General features: G+C 42.0%; 1 long non-coding RNA gene across 1 annotated transcript; it reads left to right on the top strand.

Annotated features, from left to right (window-relative positions):
- Positions 1-1,845: 1,845 nt before the first annotated feature.
- On the top strand, positions 1,846-12,725 carry LOC110291978. The gene is made up of 3 exons (XR_002377624.1): positions 1,846-1,899; positions 3,503-4,182; positions 12,679-12,725. It is a non-coding gene; the product is annotated as an uncharacterized LOC110291978 (long non-coding RNA).
- The last annotated feature ends 1,494 nt before the right edge of the window (positions 12,726-14,219 follow it).

Genomic DNA, 14,219 nt, shown 5'->3' with positions numbered 1-14,219 from the left:
AGTCAATCTTCTGTTTGTCTTTGGAACAAGATGTAGAACTCTCAGTTCCTTCAGTGTCAATGGATGCTGCCACCGTGATGATAAGGGACTGAATCTCTGAACCTGTAACTAGCCCTAATTAAGTGTTATGCTTTATAGGAGTTGCTTTGGTCATGGTGTCTCTTCATAGCTTCCAACTTACAGATTGGAATGTAAGCTCTCAGCTCCTGCTCCAGCGCTGTACCTGCCTACCTTGCCACGCTTCCCACGGTGATCAGGAACTCTCTCTGAACCACAAGCCCAAATAAATGGATTCTTTTACAAGTTGCTTTGATCATGGTAACTCTTCAGAGCAACAGGAAATAACTAACACAGCCACATAGAGACTTGGAGAGCAGCCTGGGCCACATGAGAGACTGTCTAAAAAAAGTATCATATTCCAATGGAAGACCACACATCCAAGAATATCTGGGTAGCAGAAATTGGTCTTAAATGGCTTTTAAAATTGGGTGGATCGTGAACTGGGGATGAATCTGGGAAGAGTTGGAGAGGTAATTATGATCAAAACACATTGTACAAAGCTTGAAACTTCTCAAAGAACTAATAATAAAAACTAAAAAAAAAAAAAGTTTTATAAACTGCCAAACCTAATTATAATTTAAACAAATGGACAATTTTATGTTATGCTGGCAAAAAAAGAAAATGAAAATATGGTTTAGAAAATGATTAAGCATTTGGCTTGTGATGTTCTTTTTGAGTAATTCTACATCAAGAAATAAATTATAACAATAATAGTCAAACATGGATATTTTTACTAACACTTTCACAATTTAAGAAAAATAGAAACTGTCTAAATATGTAGCATAACAATCATTAGAAATATGATATAAAGATGTCTCCTGGTGGGAACTGTACAGCTCCTCACCATGAAGTCATGCAGCATGGGTGGGGCAAATGTCCAGAGCCCTGCTCTCCACTGCACAGCACAAGAGAGCCATAGATACACGGAGGCCCTCTTGCTGCCATGCAGCAAGGGCAGAGGTCACCCAGAGGCCCACCAGCAGCATTGCCACCACATAGTGGGAACTACTTCAATGTGTAAGTGTAAGGTGGACAGATGAGAGAGAAAGAGAGGTAGAAGCATTTAAGCCTTGTGAAGGGAGATGGAAGGGAAGAAACGAGGGTGGAGAGGAAGAGCTTGCTGTGAGGAGCCAGCTCCAGCACCTAAGGCCATGGTGAAGTTCTAGCCTGTGCCATCACTGAGAGCCAAGTCATGGTCTGCGGTCATGTATTGGCTCCTATTACCACTCGAGATCATGGGGACATCTCTAGTCTAACACTTTGGAGAGTGGACCCTGCACCTCTCCAGGGCAACACAGTGGAGCTGGCCCTGATGTCACCAGTCACCAGTGAGCCAGCCCTGAGGGTGCAAGAGCAGGAGGGGAGCACAGTGGAGCTGATTGCAGGGGAGAGAGGGAGCTAGCATGACAGCAGGAATGCTGGCCCCGCATCCTGCTGATGACCACTTTGGGTGGCTGAGTCAGAGCTGTGTGAGATTGAGCCTTGGTGGTATGGATGCAGGAGAGCTGGTGGGCTGACCAGCTCAGCTGAGACCTAGGCCCAGATCTAGGGCTTTGAGTTGGCCCACCCCAAAATCTCCATTATCTATGAACTGGTGAGGCACGTGAAAGGGCTGGTCCTGCAGATCTAAAGCTGCAGGATCTCCAGAACACAGGACAATAACAGGATAACTGGGAGGAGTCCCAGCAGGGATCCAGTACTGATGATGTCACAGAAGCCAGAGGCCTGCACTGGCAACAATGACTCATTGCCATGAACATCATCTCATTGCAAGAGAAGATGTGTGGACAGAGGGACATATTGTGGGACACACTGGAATGCCACAGCCTCCACAAAGAGGTATTTTCTATGCTTTGTTTTGTTTATTTTGTTTGTATGATTTCTATTTTGGGGAGAGGTTAACAAGGGAGGAAGGTGGATACGAGGGCACTCAGAGATGAGGGGGCCTGAGGTGTATGCTATGGAACTCACACAGAATCAATAAAAAGAATCAATAAAAATATGAAAATATTATGGTATAAGAATTGAATAATAGGACCTTAGATGAAATGCTCAAAAGTAGGGAGAGGGAACTTATAGAACTCACCTCCAGCAGGAAGACAGGACATCAAGTGAGAGAGGGGGTTTCCATCCCACACTCAAAACTCTGGCCCATAATTGTTCCTGTCTGAAAGAACTACAGGGTTGGAAATGGAGAGAAGCCTGAGGAAAAGAAGGTCCAGCAACAGGTTCATAGTGGGATCCAGCTCAAGGCGAGGTCCCAAGGCCTGACACTATTACTGAGGCTATGGAGCGCTCACAAAAAGGGACTTAGCATGACTGCCCTCCAAAGGACCAGCAATCTCAATTAACCTGGACCACTGAGATCTCTCAGGCACTGGACCACCAACCAGGCAGCATACAACAGGTGATATAAGGGCCCCAGCACATATACAGCAGAAGACTGCCAGGTCTGGGTTCAGTCAGAGAAGATGCACCTAACCCTCAAGAGACTGGAGGCCCCAGGGAGTTTAGAGGTCTAGTGGAGTGAGGGCTGCGGGGTGGGGACATTCCTCGTTGAGATAGGGGTGGGGTGGGGAAGGGAGGAGGTATGGGATGTAGAGTAGTTGGAGGGTGGACCAGGAGGGGAATAAAATCTGGAGTGTTAAATAAATAAATAAATAGTAAATTTTTAAAAAGAACTGAATAATAATAATAATAAATCAACAACTAAAAAGCCAGGAATTGTGGTTCCTGTGTATAATCCCAGATTTTCAGAGCCTGAGGCAGGAGGATTGCCACAATTGCAGAAGCCAGACTGGGATACATGTTGGGTTTCAGACCAAACTGGGTTACCCTGCCCCCAAAAAGGAACTAAAAATACTTTTTAAATGATATTTTTTTAAAGCATTGAGTGGTAACAATGTAAACAAGATTGGTCTTTGTGGACTTAGAGTAACACTATACATCTCTACTCAAGTCCCCTCTGCACTTGCCCGCCCGTGTCCAATGTGTCTCCATGTTTCCCTTGTTTGTATATCTATGCATACATACTAGATTTTTTAGATATAGCCCTGGCTGACCTAGTATGTATGCCCACTATGTAGATTGATCAGTCTAGACAACCTAGAACTTACAGAAATCTGTTCCCCTCAAGTGCTGGGATTAAAAGTAACCATCACACCAAGTATATTCGATTTTTTTTAATTGAACTTAAACATGTTCAAAAGAATAAGGCATCAATAGTATGAAGAAATGTTTTATATGTTTATGTAATAGTAAGTTTTATATGTAACATTAAATTTGATATAAACAAGCTCTTGACTACATTTCAAAACATTATCTAGAATGACTAAAGTGGTAAAATACATACAATAAACAAGTATGTAAGTGAACAATCAATATCATTAGTACTAGTAAGTAATGTTTACTATTTATCAATAACAGCATTGTTTTTCCCTAGACCAGACTCTGAGTTCTCACCATCCTCATAAATCTAATAACAAAAGCAATGTCCTGACTCTCACAGCCCATGATGGAGGACTGAGGGCACAGAGCTGCACCACCTGCTTCCACATTCCATCCAAAATGACCCAGAAAAATTTTAAAATATGTAAAACCCTGAATCAGGCATAGAAGCTAAGGAAGGAAACCATACAAATGCCAAAAACTTCAAAGAATTTCTTTGAAATGTTTTGCAATTGGGATCAGATTAAAGAAGGGCATGCAGGACTAACCCCACAACCTGCACAGGAGCAGCCTAACACAGAGACAGGATGCCGGCAGCAGGGCCCACCTGATGCCCGGGGTTCTTCAGAAGCCGAAGGGGGCCAGGTTGGCAAGCAGTGGCAAGGATTTCCAGAAGAAACCCAGGCTTGGCAGCAGTGCTTGCATTTTTGGCTCCTCTAGGCCCAGAGCTGGGCCCAGCAAGACACATTTATTGGTGACAGCAGCCATCCTAGGTGATGCCGTGGACTCCTGACCAGAGACCAAAGCCTGACAACTTGCAGAACCCAGGCAAAGTTTGATCCCTTGTGCAGCAGAACTTGGACAGGGGGCCACGCCTGCACTACCAGTACTTAGGATCTGAGGAAGGGGGACCAGAAGTTCATGTTGTAGTCTTCCACAGCTACACCTACAGAGGTAAGCTCAGTGTGGCTTCAGCTGTGAAGGAGGAGAAGCAGGGGAGAGGGAGGGAGAGGGATGAAGGAGGAAGAGGAGGAGAAGAGGAAGAGGAAAAGGAAGAAGAAAACAAACAAACCAACCCTGAAGATGAAGTTTAGGTAACTATGTTTTAAAAACAATTTCTCTCTTTACATAAATCATAGCAATTAATTTAAGATGGATCTCAGATATCCTGTGAAAAGTGAACCAAGGAGGTTCCCTGGGAAACAACCGTCTTCCTGATCTTTGCTTGGGTGGACTGTCACAAAGAAGACGTCCTTCTGATAAGGAACTGTTAGAAATTTGAATTTCATTAACCTGGAAAAAAATTCTGCAACCAATGTAACTGTTGAAGGATTCAAGTGCAGAAGACAAAAATGATTCCCAGTTAATAAGAGATGGCTCAATGGTTACAAGCAAGGACTACCCTAACAAAGACCAGAATTCGGTTCCTAGCATCCATGTCAAAAGGCTCACAACCACCTGTAACTTCTTCACCACAGGATCTGACATCTTCTAACCAACACACACACAAGTAAAAAAAAAACAAAAAATAAGTTATAAAAGAAGCCTTTAATCCCAAAGGGATGGTTTTAGGAGGTAAAGATTTGGGGAGCTAACCAAGTCATGAGGGCAAAGCCTTCCTTCCTGAGATTAAATTTTTTATAAGAGGCCACAGAAAGAGCAACTCTACTTCCTGCTACATGAGGAAACAAACAGATAACCACGAACAGGGAACACAGCTCCATCCCAGACACCAAATCTATGGCATCCTAACCTTGGATTTACCAGCCTCTATAATATAAAAGATAATTTATCTTCTTAATAAGCCACCAAACTTATTACATTTGTTACAGCAGCCCAATGTTCTCACTTATCCAACCAACACAACTTAAGATACACCAATACACCAATATGTATGGTGTAGCAAATATTCTAAGCAAAGTTAGAGAAACAGTGAATTTGTAGAATCAGAGAGGACCTGGCAGAATTTGTGCTGAGTATTCACCCCTAGACAAGCCTTGTCTGCTTCAAGACTTAAGGAGAGCCTTCACAATTCTGTCAGCATCAGGCAGGCTTTTTCCTAGTAGTGGTTCTCAACTCTGGTTATGTGTTGGAATCACTGGGTAAGACTTGGACAAAGCAGCAGTGTCCAGGTCCCATCTTAAAAGGTTTTATTTAATCATTGTGAGTTGGATCTCGGGCACAGACATTTCTTTAAAAAAAAAAAAATCCCTTAGTAATTTAAATGTGCAGCCAGACTTGGAAAAGCATTGCATGGAGGAAATAAGAAACATAGACTTTTCCAGAGAACTAAACAGCATCAGTGAGTGGAGAATTTCTTCCAATCTAGGGAGGGAAAGAATTATGTACTTAAGTCAAGAGGCAAAACCCAACATTACCCCACAAGCCAGCACTCACAAAGCACCACACTTACCACTTAAGGACACAGTACAGCCCATGTAGGATTGGGTCAAGACTAAGAATCCAAGAACTATTAGAAAGCAATGGAGAAGGGCTGGAGAGGCTGCTCAGAGTTTAAAAGCACTTGCTGCTCTTGCAGAGTACCTGGGTCCAGTTCTCAGCACTCATGTGTTGGCTCACAACCATTCATAATTCCAGTTTTGGGGGTATGACCTCTCTTCTAACATCCACAGGCACCAAGCACATATATGCCATATGTGCAGGCAGAACACTCATACACCTAAAAATAAGATAAAAATCATCTAAAATTAAAACAACAGAGAAAGGATAAACCATATAACACTGGTCATTAATATATTTAACTACATAAATACATAATAAATACATAATGTAATTAATTGATATAGTTAATGACACCAGGTCATTAATGTAATTATAAAACATTAGTATCAAAAGAAAAGTTAGTTCTATAAAATTTGGGTATAAATCCCAAATTAAGTCAATCAGAATTAAGCAGAATGAGACAGTGAGCACAATAAAAATCTGAAAGAGCTTCATTTTACAGAGTTGGTAGTTAATAGACAATTATATTCCTAATCTTTATTAGCAAAAATAAATTTCTTTTGCTAGGATGGTGGTACTACTGGCCTTTAATCCCAGAACCAGGAGGTAGAGGCAGACAAATAAGACTCTGAGTTTGAGGCCAGCCTGGATTGCTTAGTGGATTCCAAGCCAGACAGAGCTACAGACATGTGCGCGCGCACACACACTCACACACTCACACAGGTCTGGCCTCCAGACACACAGCCTAACCACATAATCACTCCGACTCTGCGTAACAACAAGATATCTGAGATGAGGAGCCGTTCATTTTCTGAATTAAGTCTTCTCAAAATATGTCCATGGTCCATGCTTGCTCCAGAGACCATGTTGTCATCCATGATCCCTGCCGCCACAAGGGAACAGGTTGATGGAAGCTCATGATCTGTGCTGCCTTTGATTGCTACAGGCAGGAAAGCTGTTTTTTACTATGGTGTAGATTACTGCAGACCCATCTGAGAATGAGACACATTGGATGTTTTGTGACAGCCTCCCTCCCCCCCACCCCACCCCCAAAAAACAGACAGACAGGAAGCTATCTATTGAAGAGAGTTCTAAAAACTGTAATAAGGATGACTAGTGTGCAGCCCTTCACTGTTGATGGCTTCTGTCAGGGTGGGAGGAGGGGAATAAGGTTTTGTTTTTGTTTTTTTTTTAAGGGGCTGGCCCCTGGGTATTTGATCACACTCCAGTGAGTATGTGGGCAACACAAACTGGACTTGGTGGTTTATTTGGGGGGGGGGATTTTTGTTTGGGGGACATAATTGTTCATTATGGCTTGTTGCATAGTACATGTTATAAATGTGAAAACATAATTATGGAGAAAATACCCCAAAATTTTAATAGTGACTGTCTTCAGATTGAGGTCCCAGAGTTTGCGGATTTTTTTTCTCGTGTCTTTTAACTTTGTCTAAATAGCCCATAATTAAAAATGGAGTTTTTTTGTAAATTGAAAAAAATTACATTTTGACATTTAAAATTAACATTCATCTTATTTATCTTTTTTGTGTTTCCATGGTACTTACATTAAAGGATAAAAGTCAAGTTTCTAAATCAGCTAATTTTAGCAATTATAAGATTTTCTTTACTTGATCTAAGCTAATGACACTGTAAGGAATTAACACCTATGAATACTATAAAGGCTTTTCTGTGGGTGCTTTTATAAAGTCACTTTTGGGAAGTGACTTGTTATGAAATGTGCCAAAAGCAAGAATTTTAAAATGTGTTCTATATTAAGAAGGAGTCTATATCATAAGTATGTTAGAACTTACCAGGATTTATCAGTAAGAACACATCAGGAAGGCAGGGGGGTTCAGGAAAATGTGCTCACAGCTCTAAATTCTTAACTATGCAGATAGAACCCTTAGATGGACTGTATCCAGAGAGCTCCCAAGCTTGAACCAGAACATGTTTATTAAAAATGTCTTCAGTGGGAGGCTGGACAGATGTCTCAGCTGTTAAGAGACTTTCAGAGGACCCAGGTTCAATTCTCTGCACCCACAAGGCAGCTCAAGACAGTCTGTAACTCCAGTTTCAGGACAGCCAGTGCACTCTTCTGACTCTCGCTGTCACCAGGCACACACATAAATGCAGGCACACACCCACACACATAAAATGACAGTGTCTGTGTGTGTGTGGAAGGGGGAATGTCTCTTCTATGGCCTTCTTCCAGTGCCCAAGTTTTTTATGAACTCTCTTTTAGCTTCTCTTTTCTAAGGTCATTTATAGAGATTTATAGATTTCTTGGCAGTACAATTCCAGGTCCTTTCAGCCACTGAACTTAGAGTCCTTAGAAACACGAACCAGAGCTTTAATTAATTTTTTTTACTAAATTTTTGGGCAGACTAAATCAATAGTTCACACTTGAAATTTGCCCCTTTTTATTCAATAATTTTTAAAAAGCATAAAAGCTGGATTGTGGTAAAAGCATACATGCTGGACTGTGGTCAAAACATATTTCCATCTCACTAATCAATTTTAGTATTTGAAACAACACAAAGTCTATAGCCCTTTAACTTTAACACTTCAGGTGTTCTGTCCAAGCAACAGACTTAGAATTTTATTTCATATCTGGCTTGCTACATTTACTGGTGGTATGAATCCAAGTTCCACAGCTTGGACACTGCCTGCTTCAGTAGACCTTGTTTAGGGCACTGCTCTGTTCATTTGTTTTTGAAACAGAGTCTCAGTTTATAACACAGGCTAGCCTAGAATTCACTATAATTCAAGATTGTCTTGAACTTGTAGCAATCCTCCTGCCTCAACATTCCAAGTACTGGGTTTCCAGGCATAAGCCAGCCATGCCTGGACTCCAAATCAGGCTGGACAGACATGTCTGCACTTGCTCAGTTAGATTCCAGCTAGGCATTCATATAGAAAGAGACTTCAGGGTTAATCTTTGTCCTCAGCTTGACTGGATTAAATTACCATGGAAACACGTCTCTGGGTATACCTAGCAGAATATTTCCAGAAGGCTTTGACTAAAGAAGGAAGACCCACCCTGATCATTGAAACATGTCTGTACTTATACACTTAGGGGTATTTCCAAAAAACTTTGACATAAGAAGGAAGGTCTCTTTGGGAAATAATAATTATTATACTTATCTATTTATTGTGTGAGTGGGTGGGTAGATGGGTGGGCACAGTGAGCTCACTTATGTATAGCAAACACATGAAGGTCAGAGTCAATCCTCTGTTTCCACACCTGGATCCTAAGGATCAAACTCAGTTGTTAGCTTCATTGGCCGACACCTTCCCCTGACAAGATGGCAGGTCATCTCCAAATCTCTTTCCTATGACGGTGATTCAGGAGAAATTCCCATTGAGAATCAAGAGGAAAGGGGGGAACTACTTAGAACAAATTTGAAAACCATTTCATGAAAAAAAAAAGTTTGGTGAGAGAGAGTTTTTAAGATTAAAACCACAGAATGTTCTAGAGAATTTGGTTTCTATGAGGAGAAAAAATGCTTCAGACCTTGGAAGTCAAGGAATGAACAAGAATCAGGTACTGCCAATGTGTGGGCTGGGGATCCTGTGATTCCCCACTCAGTAGTAGTCACTTAATACAGAAAGATCTCAGAGGAGTGACTAGTTAGAAGTTATCTAAAAGATGGGTGTAGGAGAGACCAGTGCCATTTGGATTCATTTTCTTAATTTTTTTATTTTTTTATTTGTATACATGTTGGAGTGAGGGAGCTGCCCACAAAGTCCAGAAAGGTGAATCGGATTCCCTGAAGCTGGCATTAGAGACAGTGGTGAGCCACCTGACATGGGTATTGGAAAAGGAAATGGAGCCCTCTGAGAGACTGAGTGCTCATAATGGCTAAGCCATCTTCCTCTCCCCGAGAGCAACATTTTTAAAGCATGCTCCACAATGTTTTTTAAAAGAAATGTTTGTTTGTTTGTTTATTTATTTATTTATGTATTTAGTGTGTGTGTGTGTGTGTGTGTGTGTGTGTGTGTGTGTGTGTGTGTATGGCCTCGTTGGAGGAAGTTGCCACTGGGTGAGCTTTCAGATTTCAAAAACCCAAGCCAAGCCCAATGTCTTTTTCTTCCCGATGCTGGTAAATCTGGTGTAGAACTCTCAGCTACTTCGCCAGCACCATATCTACCTGTGTGCTGCCATGTTCCCTACCATATTCCTTGTCATGATGATGATGGACTAAGCCTATGAAACTGTTAGCCAGCCCATTAAAAGTTTTCTTTTATGGGAGTTGTGGTGTTCATGGTGTCTCTTCACAGCACTACAACGCTGACTAAGACACAGAGACAGTAGACTGTATTCTGTGGCAAGGAGTGGAGGAGATAAGGCACGGGGCAGAGCTGTGCTGTAGAACACTCAACCAAAAAGCACTGTGTAGAGAAGAATGGGAGAGGCTGGTAAGCTGGCGAATTACATAATTCAGGCAATAAATGAAGAGAAATTAAACTAGAACTGTGGTTATGGGAACAGAGAAGGAAGTGGACTGGAAAGGTACCTGGAAGGAAAAGACAAAGTAAAAAGTTAAGCTCATTCTCACCTGACCCTTCCCTCGCCCCAACTCCTATGAACAAAGCTCCTCTGCTAAGTTGTCCAGTGCCATAGAAACCCTCTGGGGATGCTTAGCAAGTTGAACAGGCTTGAATCACACCATCATGGTTATCTGATGGCCACGTGATCCAAAGGAATGCTGGAAGGGCCAACTGCTCTTGCTGGGGGCAGAAAATAGGACACAAGGTAGTGTTGGGTTTGGAAGATAATTCACTCAGCAAAACGGGACCTTTGTTCAGTCTGTAGAACCTATATTTTTACTCCTAGACTAGGGAGGTCTCAGACTGTGCCCCAACAAGCCAGATTTGGTGATCTGTCCTCAATAAGCCAACCAAAGGATCCAAATGAACAGTTAAACAAACAACAGCAGCAACAACAAAACGTGTATTTAATGTGGCCACATTGGGAAGAGGACAGAAGGACTCAATGATTCCTCTAAATTTGTCTTGAGGCAGAGAGATCTAACTTGAAGGCAGGTTCTAAGTAGAAAGCAGAGATGCCCATAACTAAAGAGTCAGTAAAGTATGGCCATGAGTCCATGACTATCTCAGCTCTAAGGCTCTCCTGTAAAGTTGTCAACAAGTTGTTTACCTTTGTCAGGAGACAAGTTGTTCTTCTGAGTAATCACAGTGCTTTGGCCATTTCCTCTCCTACCAGAGAACTTCTGGGGAAGTTCTTTTTTCTTGTGGGGGAGGGGGGTCGTTTGTCTGTATAGCCCTGGCTGTCCTGGAACTCACTTTGTAGACCAGGCTGGCCTTGAACTCAAAAATCCACCTGCCTCTGCCTCCCGAGTGCTGGGATTAAAGGCGTGTGCCACCACGCCTGGCTTCTGGGGAAGTTCTAATTTCTTGGTGTTTATTATTTCCATAGTCTGATGTCAAAGAGGAGAGCATAGGTGTCTTTTTAGAATATATCAATTCCTGCCAGAGAGGCTGGTTAAAACATTTAAAAGCCAAGCATAGCAAGTGAGTATATATGTATATGTATATATTTGTATATATATGTATATATATATATACATATATACACACATATGTTTATGTGTATATATTTATGTATTATATAAACATATACATATTTATATACGTATATATTTATGTTTATACATATATATACATATATACTCACTTATACACATATAAACAGGCATAAATACATGCCTACACACATGCACACACACAACACAGAGGCACACACATCCCAGAAAGCCCCAACCAAAACTCAGACCAGGTTAGTTGGGTTTTAGCCTTCTAACCAGCTCTAAGGATTCTTTTTCTGATATGTATGGTAAGGTAGGACTTCAGAAACCTTTATCTCTTTTTTCATAAAAATCTTTTTTAGAGAGGGAAATCTAATCACATTTGGCTTTATCTCAGAGTACTTAGTATGGGTCTTTGGTCTGTGCTGGGCCATGAGGAAAGAGCTGTGGAACTCAGTCTGTAATTTGATGAAAGAAACAAGAGAAAATACAAATCCAACAAAAATGTACTAAGCATTCTGATAGAAGCACCTATACCAAAAGTATATAACAGAGACTCTAGGTGGAGAGATGGTTCAGTGGTTAAGACCACTGACTGATCTTTCAGAGCATCCAGGTTCAATTCCCAGTACCACATGATGCCTCACACCTGTTTATAACTCCAGTCCCAGGTGATCCAACACCCTCTTCTGGCTTCCATGGGCATTCATTACATACATCTGGTACACAGACATACATGCAAACAAAACACCCATGCACATAAATTATGTCAATTACAAAACAAAAACAAACAAAAAACCAGACTCCTAACCCAAAGATATTTCCAGAGGAAGAGTCTTGAATCAACAAAAATAATAGTACCTCCCCAAAGAGAAAAGTAACCTATAACTAATGAAGATAAGCATCCATTGGGAAAGTGTGTAGGCCCTGGAATAAACAAATAAATAAAAATATCACAAAGTAAAGATATAGTTCATTCAGTAGAGTGCTTGCCTAGCATGCAAGAGGCCTTATTACTGAGTGATAACTTATGCCAAGGGCTTTGAGTCTTAGATGGTTTTAGCTTCATTCTCATACTAGTTAGGAGTTAGCACCACTCTTATAATTTCATAGACAAGAAAAGTAAGGTTCAAAGAGGTTACAGAACTTGTCCAGGAGTGACTCACACCTTGAGAACCTGAAGGCAGAGTTCCTAGTTGAAATGTGACCCCTATCTTCCAGTTAGCGCCATCTGGTCTACCAGTCACTCCTCCTCACAGTACTGAAGAGACTTGCCCAAAGTCCTACACAGCCTGGCCTGGGGTTCAATCCAATTTTCCTCCGGTCTCTGCCCTCATTCAGCTGTGACTTGAGGTCCAAAATGTAATTACCATGGAAGAAACGAATTTTCAAAATGGGCTAGAAAAAATACACTTTGCCTTTGTTTTCTTCTTTCCCTCAGCTATTAAAGAATGATCCAATTTGCACCTCCTGCCTACAAGCCAACGTTTTACAGAAGACTCTGTCAGAGGTTACTGGACCTAGGGCAAAGACTCATCCCACCAGCTGTCTAACATCCCCAGCCAGGGTGTGGCCTGATGGGCTAGGCCAGCAGTAAACAGTTCAGAGGGAACATTCTTTTTTCTTTTCTTTTCCTTCGTGTTTTCTTTCTTTCATTCCTTCTTTATACACTTTCCTAGAACTCACAGCAACATTTGCCTTGTACCAACAAGTTCTGGGACTGAGGGGCAAACCACTGTGCTCAGTTTCAAATACTATGTTCCAAAACTAATAATTTGAAAGTGGAAGTATTTTATAAGTTCATTGTTTCACTTTACTATACCATGATTCCTCCCATTGAAACCATTTCCCTCTCCCCCTTTTGAAGGCAGGGTCTCTAACCTAGGCTAAGCTCAAACTGGATATATAGCTGAGGCTGAGCGTGACCTTCTGCTCTTCCTGCCTCTCCCTTTCAAAGTGCTGGGATTACAGGCATGTGCCACCACACCTGGTTTGTGTTGAGCTCTGGATGGAACCCAGGGCTTCATGCATGAGAGGCAAGCACTCTGCCAATTGAGCAGTACCTTCACCTCCGGAGTCCTACCACACAGTTGACATTCAAATTTTTCAGCATTTGTAACTCTGCCTCCCGAGAGCTTGCCAATTGCAGACACAGAGGTTTCAGCCACCACCGATAGTCACATTTCATCAGCTCCTTTACTGCATAAGTGAAAAGCCTTCCCCAATAGCTCAGGTATGGGAGTCCTGATGGACATCTACCATTTCTTCAGGGCCTTTTTCTTCTCGGGCTTCCAGAACGTAGAGCTGTGCCTTGGCTACCTAGGAAAGAGCAAAACTACATCCATTCACCTTGAGCTGCTTCACTCAAAGGCACAAAGGAACTGGACTCCTTTCAGGCTTCTCTGCCAGCAACTTAGCTCTGTTCTCTCAGCATGTGCCGCTCTCCTCTCCTCTCCCTCACAGATCACCAGCTGGGCAGCCTTGCTCCCATCTCATGATGCCACTTGTAAAATACTGTCATCGTCCAGCCCATTCTCTCTGCCCAAGGACTCTAACAGAAACAGATCCAGAATTCCTCCTTCATCCTTCTCAGTCATTGTCTTTCCCTGACACAGGCTCTGGCTTTGCCTTCTCTTCTGTGAACCCATCCAAGAAAGTACTTCTCCAAAATGGTGGCAAGGGGGTGGGGTAGACGTCCATACACTAGCTTCTCTAATAGACACAGACATAACAATTACAACATGGCACACTAGAGTATCTCTAACAGGGTAGGGCTGTCCTGGGAGAAGACAAGAAGTGGTGGAACATTCAGAGAACCCTTACCTCATCTGCTAACTTCCCCAAGAGTTGTTCTTTCTTAACCTAAAAAGTAGAATCTAATAAAACATCTCTCCCTCTCTCTCTCTCTCTCTCTCTCTCTCTCTCTCTCTCTCTCACACACACACACACACACACCCCTCTTTGAGGCCTTTGGCCTTCTGG

The sequence above is a fragment of the Mus caroli genome, chromosome 3, assembly GCF_900094665.2.
Source record: "Mus caroli chromosome 3, CAROLI_EIJ_v1.1, whole genome shotgun sequence".
In the NCBI taxonomy this organism is placed as follows: Eukaryota; Metazoa; Chordata; class Mammalia; order Rodentia; family Muridae; genus Mus; species Mus caroli.
The sequence above is the reverse complement of the archived record's forward strand: the minus strand, read 5'-3'. Positions and strand labels throughout refer to the sequence as shown.